Source organism: Esox lucius, chromosome 6, assembly GCF_011004845.1.
Source record: "Esox lucius isolate fEsoLuc1 chromosome 6, fEsoLuc1.pri, whole genome shotgun sequence".
Lineage (NCBI taxonomy): Eukaryota > Metazoa > Chordata > Actinopteri > Esociformes > Esocidae > Esox > Esox lucius.
Genome location: NC_047574.1, coordinates 24,072,740 through 24,089,216, shown reverse-complemented (window position 1 = coordinate 24,089,216; position 16,477 = coordinate 24,072,740). Strand labels below are relative to the sequence as shown.

At 42.9% G+C, this 16,477-nt stretch overlaps 1 protein-coding gene across 10 annotated transcripts in view; it reads right to left on the bottom strand.

Moving 5' to 3' along the window:
- The window catches only part of usp54a (ubiquitin specific peptidase 54a), a 72,588-nt gene that overhangs the window by 45,617 nt on the left and 10,494 nt on the right, over nucleotides 1–16,477 (bottom strand). For 7 of the 10 annotated variants that reach the window (XM_034292698.1, XM_034292704.1, XM_034292707.1 and 4 more), the window contains exon 2: nucleotides 15,748–15,840. The exons of 1 other annotated variant lie outside the window; for it this stretch is intronic. The gene's annotated coding sequence lies outside the window, so the exon portion shown is untranslated. Of the gene's footprint in view, nucleotides 1–5,059; nucleotides 5,176–15,747; nucleotides 15,841–16,477 lie in introns of those variants that run through there. 2 more of the 10 variants (XM_034292700.1, XM_034292699.1) reach the window with 2 other exon arrangements.

Below are 16,477 nucleotides of genomic sequence, written 5' to 3'. Positions count from 1 at the left end.
GTTGGTATGAGGTTCTTTTCCTGGAACGCTGTATTTGGTGTGCGCCAAACATGTCCTCTGTTCTGGTGTCCAAATCATTCAATTTTAGACTAATATGTCAAAAGAACATTATTCCAGAAGTCCTGTTCCTTGTCTACGTTCTCTCTGGCAAACATCAGTCTGGCCTTAGTGTTTCTCTTGGAGAGTAAAGGTTTCCTCCTTGCACACCTCCCGTGAAGATTAAACCTGTGCAGACTCTTTCTGATTGTAGAGGCATGCACTTTCACATCAACAGTCGCCAGAGCCTGCTGTAGGTCCCGTGATGACATTTTAGGGCTTTGGAGACTTCTTTTAGTATCCTGCGGCCTGCTCTCGGGGTGAACTTACTTGGACGGCCAGACCTGGGCATGTTGGCAGTTGTTTTGAATGTCCAGGTCTTTCGATCCCACCGTGGTGTTTACTCTCACGTCAACAGTCAGGAGCACACAAACTGAATGTCTGAGGTTTAAATAGGGCAAGCCTTCTTCAAAATACTGAGTAACAATGTTCTAATCATGTGCACCTGATGTGATAAACCTGTGTGTGATTTCAGCCATTTTAAGTGGGACAAAATGTGGGGGTGTCCTCATTAATTCCTCACCAGAAATTGCATGTTTATTTTATTACATTTTACATAAGTATTTTCCTCAGTTTTACTTGTTTAGTGATATTACTTGAATCTCTCAGTATTGTTAAAATTGATATTAAATATCCATGTGTAAATATAAAAGAAAAACATTTTCATAGGGTGCCCTAATTTTTTCACATGACTGTATGTAGGGAGGCTACGTAGGGCTTGCTCCCAAAGACATCCCTGCGCTGCTCAGATTAATGCCCACCGCATTGCTGCCATTGAATACTGGAATCAAATGAATGCCACAACGAGCAAAACAGTAGCCTGATCAGCAGAAACTCTCTTTTCCCCTTCCAATGCGCGATTGTTGGCACGTTCATTAGAGACAGGTGAGGAGGAGAGTTTGACCATGCTAGTATTGACATTTCATGATTGATGAAGATAATAGGGAGTCACACCATTGAACAAACTAATAGCCCAGTCTGACAGAAACACTGTCAGCTACTACTGGTGATTTAATTACAGCCTACTACTGCCAAACGGCCCTTTTTTAAGAGCTAACAGTAACACATGAAAACAGGAGTCCTGCTGGTGAGAATCACACCCCCATTAAACTAAAAGCCAAGGCTCTGGGTGATTATGGCTTTGACTAGTGAGAGAATCAGTCCAAATGCAGTTTTCTGAATGAATAGTATAAGGGTACCCCACAATGGTAAAATTGTTCAAATGAGGAAAAAGGTTACTGGAAGAAATAAAAAACACAAATCAACAGACTTGTCTGTATTCCAGCAGCCTAACCTGAATAACTTGTTAAAACACTGGCCTCTGATCTGCCAAATGATAAAACATCTGTCCCCAGCTCTCACTGATGGTAAATCTGGGCTGTTTGGCCATTTAATCTCCCCTCCTAATTGTCTTAATGTGGCATTACTGTATTTATATAATCAGCCCCCGGACCCATTTCAAATTACCTGACCTGGAAGATCATTCCATCATGGGAGGAAAGAGAAAGACACACAAAACATTTTTACTGGTGCCAAAGCAGAATGATAAAAGGGTCTTAATGGGTATTACTTAAGGTAAAAGCATACAGTGACACAAACCTGTGTGGAGACAGACAGCAACTAACAACAACGAATGACTCTTAGATCTTTCCGGAGGCCATTTTCTTATGTCAGACTGCTTAACGGAGACGCCTCTGCGTACCTCCTGACCCCATCTTGACTCGAGACAATGACTTGAGGCCAACTCCTGATACTCTCAGTCATTCAAACGCACTTGTGATTTAGGACTGAGATGACTTGCTAGATGGGTCAGGTGGGTAAAGGGGCAGAGCAACTGGAAAGATTGGAAGCTTGCAGTTGGATGTGGGTTGACGCAAGGACATCCAAACCCACCCCCCCACCCCCATTCTGCCTGCCTGTCTGACTGCTAGTAGAACTCTGGCAGACAGCAGGGACTAGGGGGTTGCCGGTAAAGGCAGGGGAAGAGGGGATTCAGTACATTTCCGCTCCTTAAGAAAGCAGGGCAGATGAAGTCGTAGCGCGTTGCCATGGTAACTCCTGGATTCTGGTTTGTGGTGAGGTGGGGGGGGGGGTGTATGGTCAAATACACCAGACACACGGTGGCATGGCCCGCTGGGGACACACCGGATGGTCCCAATGCCCTCTCATCCTTCCAACCGCTACCCACCATGTTTCCAAAACAGAGAAACGGGCGAGAAGAAAGCTGCGGGAAGTGGTGAGAGAACGATTACTTGTCTCAAGTGACAGAGAACGAGAGAGATGAACAATCCACTGAGATAAAAAGGCTTCGGGAGACAGATGTGAGATCGAAGACATAACAATGCAGCTAGACAGTAGATAAAGGTATGAGAAGGAGAGGGGGAGAGAGAACGACAGATAAAGAGAGAACGACAGAGAGAGAGAGAGAGAGAGAGAGAGAGAAGGGAAGCAGGGCAGAGATGAGTGGGATGAGCAGAGACCATGGCAGCAATCACCCAGGCCAGATCAGTGGAGATGAACTGGGCTTCAGCCAGTCAAAGAGAGAGGCTGAGAGTGGGCACAGAGCTACAGCTCCGGCTTTTAGTCTCTCGCTCTCGGGCATCCAGCACTCAGAGTCACTTTCTCTGGCACCATGGCCCGCTTACTCATCTTACCATCTCTATGATAAAGGGTTACCTGAACCTGGACCAAGTAGCCATGTGAATTCTCAGGGCAGCAAGTGGTGGATGGAGCGATGGACAGAAAAACTTTAGATGAACTTAATGAGAGTGACCACAGTCCACAGTCAACACAGGCAGACCCAGTCACGTTGCATTCCTTATGGCAGCCAGAGGCTGTTTATCTGGACACATTTTGTCTAGGCACTATAATTCACTGAATGCGCAGCAATCTATTTATGAGCATGTGTGACCAAAATGCACACACTGTGTGAGACTTGTCTACAGCATAGACATTTGTCATTGCTAGGGGATCCCAATATAAATAAAAATAAAACATAACTGAAAGTAATTTTCCCTGTGTGTCCAATTTGATTGCTATGACACAATACAAAAACAGGTTCCTATAGACCTCCACCAGTAACATTAATCCTTGGAAAATCCCATATGAACCATGTCCGTCATAAATGCTAGGTCTATTGTGTCCTTCAATGACCAGCATTATATAAAAGGAGAGTGAAAATGTACTGCAGAATAGAAGGGTGGGGAAAAAACAGAGCAAGAGACAGAGCGAGAGACAGAGCGAGAGAAAGTGATGCCATGATGTTGGCACTCTTAACTTTAATCACAAATTGGCACAATATAACAGTACTTGACTGCTTTGGGAATAATAAGGCCAAAATCCCAAGACATGGCTTGCCCCAGAGATACCAATATATTAATTCAAATTTGTCTCCTAGTCCCAACTGGACCTAAATTAAAATACTATTTTAAACATCTCAATTACTATAAAATACAATATGTGGTGTTAGGCCACATGGAAAAACTGTTCAAAGCTATTTATCTGAACAGTGCTTATTTGCTCATAAACATTCTTAAAATAAATCAAAATAAACAAAAATACAATAAAAAGACATATGTAAAAATGTTTGAATTGTGTTGTCCAAAAAGTCGTATCTCTTGAGATGGCTATAATAAATGTCAAAAATATTTGAATAAACTAGGTTAGCTGAAGCAGAAAATAATTACAAACCTGTATTTTAACCCAGATCAGGCCCCTATTCCCCTTGAAACTCCTGATCTAAAATAAGCGTAAATGAGACATTTTGCACCAAAGAAATCCAGTCATCATTTCAGTGGGCGTGAACTGGTGATGTCATCATGGTTCAAGCAAATTCCTTTCATCTTCCTCAAACAATAATCCCGACACTTGATGCAGCAGACAAACAGATTATGAAGTTAATGAAAATTGAGTTGAAGAGGTTTACAGCTTATTAAAGAATTTGCCTTGGATTAATCAAAGGGAACGTTGTACTGTACACATTGTATTTAATTATATCACTATCCATAAGAGAAGTACCACACCACAACTCAGGCGTGGGCATATCGGTCTTGGGGGATCACTTTGGGTTTCTGATGTTCTGATAGTGAAGTGGAAGTATTCATAACAGCTCACCTAATTAAGTGTTTCGAAGAGATTACTGGTCAAGATGAACAGCAATAACTTAAAATGAAAATCATCACGATTTAGGATCACACTTATTTACCAGATCATAGTGACTTAAAAAAATTATGATACGATTATTTATTATTCAACTTCATAAACATGTCAAGCATTAATCTATATTAGAATACTAGTCTACAACACACAAAGAGATCCAGTCAGTTTAAGATCCTATAAAAATAATCTAAAAGGTTTTGGTCTATCCGACGACCAAAGAAAATACAAGAGATGGCACGACAAAAAATACATATGAATCAAAGGATAACTAAACTAAAAGTTCGTAGGGGATCAACGCTCTCTCCTTATTAAAATAAATGTGACGTAGCCTATTAGGAATCTTCATTCATTCATTCAGAGTGAATAACCTACTTTCAACACTTTCTTGTAACTTGAATCGCAATGCACCAATACATTCTGCGATTAGCTACATTCCAATGATGACAGACAGTCTACATGTACCAGTCCTGCAAAATAAATTCTCACGAGTTAAGTTTAAAGCGGCCAACACAACTCCAAGAGAACAATGAAAAGATTCCGAACAACGCAGCAGCATCCCGTGCTCAACTTCAACAGCCATATGGGAATTTACGGACAACGCCAGTGGATAAAACTTCATTTTGTTCCACTGCTTCTTGTAACCACACCGATCAAAATGTGAGAATTATTCTTAAAAACTACAAATAAAGACAGTAATGATGTGTGAAAGTAACGGTTATATGCAATAACTTCTTGCCCCTATGCTGCCTAATTACATTTCTTTACAAAAAGATACACATGAAAGCATATTGTATAAACCACATACCTTCTCATTCAAAAGGAAAATGTGTCCAGATACCTACGATCAGTTGCATTTAGCCACCCATACTAGTACTTGCCTGCTAGCGCTTGATCTGCAGGATTTTCAAACTAAAAATTCTGTCCACCAATTTCAGCAAGCACTGAACTACGGAAGCGTATTAGGGCCACGTCCAGTGCGAAAAAAAGGGAAGGTAAATCCCTGGACGCAGAGGGAGGGGTAATACTCTGAGGAATAAGCTCAGAATTTCTGAGAAAAAAATCTGTATTTCTTAGATGTAAATATCAATTTCTTAGATTAAAATACAATTTGGTAGAAAAGTTGATTTTGTTCTTCTAGCTAAGCTATTAATAGAAACCTTCAGCCAATTCCAGTGCAAGTGCAGGATGTATCTCTGCACCACCAACCAGATTCCAATAAATAAGTGTAACATTTTTTAACATGGGAATGTTACTGTAGTGTTAGATTTACAGTATTTTAGATGTCATTTGTTGCCAATCTGAACAGAAACTGTTCAGCTAGGTGTGGAAAGTACTGACAGCAACATAGTAGATGTGTGTTAACCTGGTGTTGACAGAGTAAAATGTGTAACTATTTGGGCAGAATTTTCACAAATATCTTTTGAAACTATACAAGAACTCTGGAGTGCATTTTAAATGATGCTCGTTATCTCATGATCTCTGTTCTACCATAGTACCGTTCATGTTGACCTCATTTCTACACTTAATATTATAATTGCTCAGACATGTCTCACCTAAAATGTTATGCATATCTGTCCTTCCATCAGTACCATGTCTGTATGTCTTCAACTCAAACCTCGATGTATCACTAATATCCTAAGAATCACAATCCATGCTGTATATCCTGGTTACAACCTGTTTGGATTCTGCATGTTGAAGCTTTGAGTTCTGTGGTGATCGAGATGAACATCTGTGAGTGTGACAAGGAGTGTTCACTATAGAGATCAGTGTGACACGTAGTTCGTGACATCCTCATCATTAAAAAACCAAAAGCTTCTGGAAAAACTCTTGGCCCTGAGAATGAAAATGTAAAACCCGGAGCAACCTTACTTGTTAATAGGAATTTCAAACTCATCTACCTGGGGGGGTTTACACATACAAAGAAGCAACTATTTTAGGCTATGAATACATGTCTTAAAAGGTGTCTTCTGATTATTTGGATTTTTGAACACTTAGGAAAAATTATATCACAAAGTGAAATACACACATTAAAGATAAAAAGGAAATGTGACCAAAATAGTGTATTTCAGACAAAACTGCAAACTTTGAGGTGTGGTGAATTTCAGGAATAGGTCTAATGTGAAGTTGTGAGGTAATTGACCTCTACTTTGCGTGAGCAATCACAAAAGAAGAAATGCACACCTACAACTTTTGCTATGTCATGACTTACCTGAACCACCTATTTAGATGTACATTTTTGTTAGGCAACTCATGTTGAACAAGGTGAAAATGAAACTGGAGAGCAACTCTATATAATCAGATTTGGGTAACGGATTACAAGTAATACGTTACATGTTTAAATGTAAACATGTAATTACAAAAAACAACGTAACTGTAATCCATTATGTTACCAACTGAAATATTGTAATTGGATTACAGATACCTTTGAAAAAAAATATGATTACCTTTGGATTACTTCAATTGAAAATTAATAGGTGCGAGAAATAATTATGACACAGTGAATGCTTGATTTTTTATTTAATGTTTTAAAAACATCGTTATTTGAACCAAAATAATTAAGGGCCTCTAGTTGTTGTGTATATGTGATCATCATGCGCACAAAGGTGGACACGCATAACCAGTTTAGTGACTGATGAAGCGCTAATAAAATTGGTAAAAACAGAGTGTATCTACGATAATATTAGCCGATCTATTTAAATGAGATTTAGTTGTTATCTACTCTACGCATCTTTCTCAGAACAATAATAGGCGATAGGCCTACCTCGTGTTATATATATATATATATATATATATATATATATATATATATATATATATATTTAAAGTTTCAAGGTTTATTTGTCAAATGCACCGAACAAAACAGCCAAGAAGAGTTGCACTGAACAAATGACACAAAATGTTTTTGAAACATTGAAATTAGGCAACTATTTGTTAGACAGCTGTAACATGTGGCTCTCTTCAAGATAAAACATTACATGGAATTTATCACGATATTTAAGGAGAAAAGGTGTGTTGGGAAGCACTGATGATTTGCATTTGACACAACCACCTCAACCCCGTCCATACAGGTAGGCCATGTGATTCTGCTTGCTTTGCATCTCTGAATATTGCGTTCATTGGTTATCATTGGCTGCTGACGACATTGACTGTAAACTAAGAGTGCATGTGTATAATCACAGTTTATTTATTTCATTTGCATTTAGCAAATCTATCGCGGGTGGCCCTATTAAAACGTATTTGTGTGCGGATGTTCACGATTGCAAACGTGCATTCACATGTCTGGGGTTTCTGCAACGTTTTGACAATAATGGTGGTTATGAAGCAAAACTTCTGACTACTGCAGATTTAGTGTTCGCGCAAAAAGCTACGGATATCTTGATTTTTATATTCAACAATGTCAATACCCTTTTTGAAAAATGTCCCTTTATTTTTCATCAATGTTTTGAAGCAATAAAACATGAATAAAACAAATAACAGAAAAGGCTAACACATCCTTTGATTTTGGTTATGTTCAGATAAACAGCCAGATTCTGGAAGATCAATGGTTATTGGATTTATTGGAATAATTGGAACGACTGAATATTGGACAGACCTTTAGTGTGTAATGTAGAGATGTAGCCCAATCATATTGCAGTAGAAAGCAATGGTTTAGAAACCCTTTCCAAAAGCGATGTACAAAACCCATAAGGTAAAATGCTAATTCCATATTTGGCCAGCTATGTAAACTCTAACAGTAATCTCAGAGTAATCAGATTACGTTACTGAATCTGAGTAATCAAAAATGTTATGTTACTATTTACAAATGTGGACAGGTAACTTGTAACTGTAACGGATTACATTTAAATGGTGACCTACCTACCCCTGCATATAATGCATGTAACAGATTGGTTTTCCCTAGCCAGGTTCAGATGAGGTCAGAGAGCAGAGTTCTTTTTTCTAGGCTACCTACATGAGAAGCTGTTAACAGTAGGCTACAATTTATCATTTTGAAGCACAGATTAATTGGTTGAGAAATCATGATGCAAATCAGTCTAAACAACAGTACCACTGTTGCACTTGTCAAAGCGTTTATGCAAAAAATGAATGAATAAAATACACCAAATCAAAAGGGCTGTGGAAAATGCCAGGTTGCCCCAAATGGGCCAGTGACCATGCTGTGATAAAGATGAAAAACAACATTTGTATGATGTATTCTCTCTAAAACTCATCATAATTTTCTTCCGCTTATCCGGGGCCGGGTCGCGGGGCAGCAGTCTAAGCAGAGATGCCCAGACTTCACTCTCCCTAGACACTTCCTCAAGCTCTTCCAGGGGGACACCGAGGCGTTCCCAGGCCAGCCGGGAGACATAGTCCCTCCAGCGTGTCCTAGGTCTTCCCCGGGGTCTCCACCCGGTGGGACAGGACCGGAACACCTTCCCAGGAAGGCGTTCCGGAAGCATCCGAAACAGATGCCCAAGCCACCTCAGCTGACCCCTCTCGATGTGGAGGAGCAGCGGCTCTACTCTGAGCTCCTCCCGGGTGACCGAGCTTCTCACCCTAAGGGATCGCCCAGCCACCCTGCGGAGAAAGCTCATTTCTGCCGCCTGAATCTGGAATCTTGTCCTTTCGGTCATGACCCAAAGCTCATGACCATAGGTGAGAGTAGGAACGTAGATTGACCAGTAAATTGAGAGCTTCGCCTTGCAGCTCAGCTCTTTCTTCACCATGACAGACCGATACATCGACTGCATTACTGCAGAAGCTGCACCGATACGTCTGTCAATCTCCCGTTCCATCCTTCCCTCACTCGTGAACAAGACCCCTAGATACTTTAACTCCTCCACTTGAGGCAGGCACTCTCCACCAACCTGAAGTGGGCAAGCCACCCTTTTCCGACAGGGGACCATGGCCTCGGATTTGGAGGTACTGATTCTCATCCCCACCACTTTACACTCGGCTGCAAACCGTCCCAGTGCATGCTGAAGGTCCTGGTTTGAAGGGGCCAACACGACAACATAATCCGCAAAGAGCAGAGACAAAATCGTGTGGTCCCCAAACCTGACACCCTCCGGCCCCTGGCTGCGCCTAGAAATTCTGTCCATAAAAATTACGAACAAAACCGGCGACAAAGGGCAGCCCTGCCGGAATCCAACATGCACTGGGAACAAGTCTGACTTACTGCCGGCAATGCGGACCAAGCTCCTGCTTTGGTCGTACAGGGACCTGACAGCCCTTAGCAAAGGACCCAGGGCCCCATATTCCCGAAGCACTCTCCACAGGATGCCGCGAGGGACACAGTCGAATGCCTTCTCCAAATCCACAAAACACATGTGGATTGGTTGGGCAAACTCCCATGAACCCTCCGGCACCCCGTAGAGGGTATAGAGCTGGTCCAGTGTTCCACGGCCCGGACAAAAACCACACTGTTCCTCCTGAATCCGAGGTTCTACTATCGGCCGTATTCTCCTCTCCAGTACCCTGGCATAGACTTTCCCGGGGAGGCTGAGAAGTGTGATCCCCCTATAGTTGGAACACACCCTCCGGTCCCCCTTCTTAAAAAGGGGGTCTGCCATCCCAGAGGCACTGTCCCCGACCGCCACGCGATGTTGCACAGGCGTGGCAACCAAGACAGCCCCACAACATCCAGAGACTTGAGGTACTCAGGGTGGATCTCATCCACCCCCGGTGCCTTGCCACCGAGGAGTTTCTTGACTACCTCAGTGACTTCAGCCCGGTTGATGGAGGAGTCCACCTCTGAGCCCTCATCCTCTGCTTCCTCAATGGAAGACGTGACGGCGGGATTGAGGAGATTCTCAAAGTACTCCTTCCACCGCCCAACGACATCCCCAGTTGAGGTCAACAGCTGCCCACCTCTACTATAAACAGCGTTGGTAGGGCACTTTTTCCCTCTCCTGAGGCGCCGGACGGTTTGCCAGAATCTCTTCGAGGCCAGCCGATAGTCCTTCTCCATGGCCTCACCCGAGTTTTTGCCTCCACAACTGGTACCCGTCAGCTGCCTCAGGAGTCCCACAAGCCAACCAGGCCTGATAGGACTCCCTCTTCAGCTTGACGGCATCCCTTTCTTCCGGTATCCACCACCGGGTTCGGGGATTGCCGCCTCGACAGGCACCGGAGACCTTATGGCCACAGCTCCGAGCGGCCGCTTCGACAATGGCGGTGGAGAACATGGTCCACTCTGACTCCATATCTCCAGCCTCCCTCGGGATCCAGTCGAAGCTCTGCTAGAGGTGGGAGTTAAAGATCTCTCTGACAGGAGACTTGGCCAGACGTTCCCAGCAGACCCTTACAGTACGCTTGGGTCTGCCGAGTCTGTCCAGCTTCCTCCCCCGCCATCGGATCCAACTCACCACCAGGTGGTGATCAGTTGCCAGCTCCGCCCCTCTCTTCACCCGAGTGTCCAAGACATACGGCAGGTCAGATGAAACGACAACAAAGTCGATCATCGACCTACGGCCTAGGGTGTCCTGGTGCCACGTGCACTGATGGACACCCTTATGCTTGAACATGGTGTTCGTTATGGACAATCTATGACTAGCACAGAAGTCCAATAACTGAACACCGCTCGGGTTCAGATCAGGGGGGCCGTTCCTCCCAATCATGCCCCTCCAGGTGTCACTGTTGTTGCCCCCGTGGGCGTTGAAGTCCCCCAGTAGAATGATAGAGTCCCCAGTCGGAGCACTTTCCAGCACCCCTCCCAGAGACTCCAAGAAGGTCGGGTACTCTGCACTGCCGTTCGGCCCGTAGGCACAAACAACAGTGAGAGACCTATCCCCGACCCGTAGGCGCAGGGAAACGACCCTCTCGTTCACCGGGGTAAACTCCAACACATGGCGGCAGAGCTGGGGAGCTATAAGTAAACCCACACCAGCCCGCCGCCTCTCACCATGGGCAACTCCAGAGTGGTGAAGAGTCCATCCTCTCTCAAGGAGTGTGGTTCCAGAGCCCAAGCCGTGCGTAGAGGTAATCCCGACTACCTCTAGTCGGAACCCTCTCTAAAACTGCACATAGTATTTCAAATGGTCGACCGTTGTGTTCCGAAATCAAAACCTTCTGGAATAGTTTCTACATATGTTTCTTTTGGAATGGCTAGAGAGCTGACTTTGTTCTAATCCGTCTCTCTCAAGAATAAAGATTCAGAAGGTTCTGTGCAAATGCAATTCTCTATGTAGATTTTGGTTTCTGCTGCACTACCACTCCTTCCTCCCACTCAACTATGCCCACTTTGACATGTTTTAAAACAAACTTGTCTGTTGTAAGTTGGAACAGTAGGCTATTGTAAAAAACACCACAACAGGCGAATTTCGGCAAGCTATTTCAGCACAATATCAAACACATACCATAGGCATACAGGCAGAATAAAAATAGATTTGCTGTGCTTTTTCTCCACAGTCAATGCAAATATTGGCTAAGAAGGCTGACAGGCCAAGGGCATTCAAAAACAAACCACGCTGCTGTCAAACTGGTAACTGGTGGCTACAGTGCGAGGGTTTTCATTCAACAGCTGTCTGTCAAATTGTGTGGTGCTTAATGATCTTTATACTTCTTTGGCATCTGTTTATGTGTTGTCAAAATGAGCAGAGTTAAAAAAAACTAAGCCTATAGTGATTTGAATCAAATAACAATGACATTATTTATGTTTACCTTTAGTTTTAGTCCCAATCATGGCCTTGCAAGAGGCAAAAAAGGCCTCCAGTAGGGAATGGTAATTTGAATTATGTCTTTTTACCCACCTGTGTTGTGACTCTGGTCCAACCCATCAGTTTCTTGGAGTCCTACACGAAATGCTCAGATCTAGAATAACGTCTGTGAGCGTGGTCTAGCGTTTGGTAGGAGCAATGACTGAGTAGCCAGGCAAATATTACCAGCCACAGACCTACTGTATTTAGTGGGTAGTACAGATGGAACTTTTGATTTCTGTAGTACATATGTCAAATTGTCAGGAGATTATAACCAACTTGCCAAAATGAGTATTTCAGAAATCAGCGTTGAGGATGTTATATATGCCATGGGATTCTAATCAAATGGTGGCTAGCCTTTGGCAAATAAAAGGAAAGAAACAAATTACTATTTCAAAATGTGTTACCCATATTTTACCAAGTAAGTGAACTATGAAAACATTCTAACTTCATGTAATGACCAGGGAACAATAAGGGTTAACTGCCTTGCTCGGGGACAGAACATATTTTTCACCGTGCCAGCTTTGGGATTCAAACTAGCAAACTTTAATTAGTTGTAGTTGACATGATATTGAGTTGAACTACCACAATAAACTTCTCAGCAACATGCAATTACATCCTCAAAGTATTTTACACCACTACACATCTATACATATCTATGTTACTGTTTCAACTGGAGCTACAAAAGTTGTCATGTTTTTTTAAAACTCTGGTCGCTTTATTCCAACACTGGTTATTAGCAGTCTTTAATTAGTGTGAAATACACAATACAGACAGAAAGCCTGACGACACAGTGAGTGTTTTGGGAGTTGATCTGATGACAGCGTGGGGTGAATCACACAACATGACTGGAAGAAATTTCCCATGAAACTGTGGATGCCTTGTGGGTGACTTTCAGTAAATTTAACAAAGAGTGGGAGAGGAAGGGTGGAGACACAGTCCAACATTAAACTTCACACTGCCGGACAGATCGCTGTGTAAACCCTCCGCATGTGAGGCTTGACTTGTAAAGTGATAGGGCAAGGGAGGACTGGGGAAGGCAATGGGCAACACAGGGTGAAAAGTTCCACCGCCCCACGCTGGAAACACAAGAGGGAGCGCTTATCGCGAGACGCAAAGTAAACACATAATTAAAGGCGGTCATCTTGTTGAGTCAACAAAAGCCATGTTCTACTGCCTACACGCTATGAGGCCTTGCTACAGTTTCATAGCATCATTTGTTTTGTTTTTTTAACTGTAGCTGTGGTGCCAATAGCGGACAGCATATTTCTCACCCTATTAACAACATGCATGTAGTGCTAGACAAACTGGGAGCATGGTCGCTATTCTTCTATTGACAACATGCATGTAGTGCTAGACAAACATGGTCGCTATTCTTCAACCCGGTCCAAACAATGACAAGTCACATTAGGTTACTGTGTGTCAAATGTTTTTATACCGTGCTCTGTGAACAACACAATTATACTGAAGTAGAAAATAAGTAACTTCAAAGAATCAATAAGACCATAAAAAAGCCTATTCTGCTTTATTCCAAGCTTTCCTCCTTTGTTGGTAACTTGTATTTTGAGAGGACTGGTATGTTTTTGATCTCTTTCCAGCTCATTTGTAGTGCTACAGGTGCCCGCTCTAACTAACTCTGCATTCGTCACTAGTGTCATATAAACACATCTGAAGGCCACAGTACAGCCTCTAATCTGGACACTCATGAAAAAAAAAAAAACTGATAACATTCACAGACATCTCCCCTGGGAACACCACTGTGTGTCTTGTGAGAACTGTTACAAAGAAGACACCCCCTATTCCAAGAAAAGCATAGCCTAATGTAATTAAATATAAAAAGGGGACCTACTCTGAAAGTTGTGCCAAGCCTTGATTCAGAAATGAGAAATATCTCCTACAATAGGCCATTCATTGCAAAGACAAAAGCTGTTATTTGAAAACAAAGCATTATGCCTTATAACAATGCATCCTGCCCAAACATGAGCTTCCTCTTCTCCCAAGGCCCCCAACTTGGCCAGTTAACAAAGGGGGTCCAGATCCAGACCAATTAATACGAGTTGTGTTCAGCATTTTCCATTTGGCTTTGAGGACATTCCATTGGGACAGATATGTGTTTTAGTGTAAGTGTAAGGTGGAGCGGGAGAGTAAGACTGTTGGATGTTAACATGTCCAACACATTTGTTCCACTCAATCCAACATAGCCTGTAACATACATAAATGGCACATACACGCCTTGGTAAAAATAAGAATACATCTTTGTTTTTCGTACTTCGTACAAATGTCTCCTCCCCAATTCTGTGATATCTAGTCACTAAGATACTGCTTCATCACTGCAGCTACCGGCGTATTCTTCACAGTTGACATCGAGATAACGTATGTCTTCCGGAGGCCTTTCTGATTCTTATTACGCTGCTCAATCATTCAGGAAGTCTTCACTAGAATCCTTACACGCTGGAACGAACACACTTTCAGAGGGAGCGCACTTTCTGAAGGAACGTGCTTTCAGAAGGAACACGCTTTCAGAGGGAACGAACCACAAGCCACATTGGAACCATGGTCTCGCAATGATGCAGCGAACTGCGAGACTGTGACTTTATCACTCAGTCATTCAGGGGCTCACCGAATACATAACCTTTTGTGTAATAACAATCCAAGCATAACAGGGGTAGAGCATAATGGGAAACATTTTTAGTATGTGGAAACAAAGATTAGCTGATTTCTACTGCGCAAAATAAGCAATTTAATGGACTTTGTAATTTGACCGTAAAATTTGACAAAATGCAAATCCATCTGGCTCATCCTATTTCTGCTTTTTGCCAAGCAAAGTGAGATTCAGTGAGAAATTGAGATGTATCATTTGACTTTATGACAGGATATTCGATAGACCGTGAATTTCACCATGCGCACTGCCTCCACTTCCTGGATGACATCATGCAATCCAGCTCAAAGTCAGCCACCTTCCCTGAGACACGGTTTACTCCTAGTGTCATATGATGGTACCTAAACAAACGGATACAGCCCGGGGATCTTCTCTGAGTCACTTAATAACACCCTGATCCATAACAATGGCATTCTATGTGACAGACAACACATCCATTAACTAAAACGCTTGGCCTTCTGATACGTACCTACCATTCAGAAAACTACTTTCCTTAACAGCCTTTCATTTGAGTCAGATAAGGCACTTTCTTGGGGGGGAAGTTGTGTAGCGTCCTAGCTTCTTCCCTGTATGTAAATGTCAGGAAAGGATATGACCATATTTACTGGAATAATGGGACAATAGACTGAGCAAGCACCTCTCAACAGAGAGTTTAGAACCTTAAGATCAGGGAATACATTGATTGACTCATACACGAAACACTATGCTAATAGTGAGATGTTGGATGAGGCCCAGTAAACAGAGCTGGGGGTATGGTGTGAATACAGCAGCTGGGATATGCACTGCTCTACTTCAGGTTACTATTTTAAGGGGCATAAAAGACATTCAATCTGAAAAGACTATTTTGAATAAGGTTGCGTCTTCTCATACCAGCATTTACTTACTTATTCAGGAGACAGCTGTATTCATCTCACCTCCTGTATACTTACGACTAAAACGTTATCCCCGAAATACACTATTCATGCCCCACGAGGGGGTACAGGCAAGAGAAACACACTGTCTGTGATGTCTGCTGCTCGGTGATGCTGCCTACACTCCTGTCACACCTGCTATGCGGCCAGATAGGCTACTAGTGACAGGGCCTATCCCAGGTGTAAGACAACCCGCTATCTTGACAAAAGTGTGCGGTTTCAATTGACAAGGCTTTTCTTTACTTACTTACATCGACGTGCTCTCTGGGAGACTCCACCGGGCGACCAGCTGTGAAGGGTGATAGTGGAGCTGCTACAATGTAGGTCTTCCCAGGTGACGCTGAAACAATGACATAATCTATGTCAGCACACACCTGTTTCCTCAGGAAGCTCCTCCCATACCCATACCCCCTCCCCTTCCCCCTCCCCTCTCCCTTTCCCCTCCCTTCCCCCTCCCACCTATTAAAGAGACAGACACTCAGCTGGGCTTCCAGGAAAGAAGGAAGCACACTGAACTTGATACGGTTTCACGTACAATGAGTCTGTTTACAATACAAGCACTGAGATAGATGATATAAGAAGAATTCACGCTGTGCTTCAGAATAAAAGGGTCTGGTTTGAGATTTGGTGCGTCAATCCATTAAAATTGCTCAAAATGAAGGTGGTGCCATATGGAATTTCACTTCACCCATGAAGGTTGCAACATTAAAGAATCGCTAAAAAGGGGCTTCTGGAGGGTTTAATTACCTTCTAACAGTTGTAGTCATCAGGAGGGATCAGCCCATTACCAACCTGGCCATCAGGAGGGATCAACTAAAGTTGCACCCTTTTAGACTAAATTAAATTTGTGGATGCCTTCAGTGGGGATGTTTTCTCCCAGTTATGCCCTATAAGCATCACTACAACTTTCCACTGAGGTTCAGAGTAGTAAACGCTCTGCCAGGTCTGTATTGCAGCCAGTTCCTTCAGTTCATCCT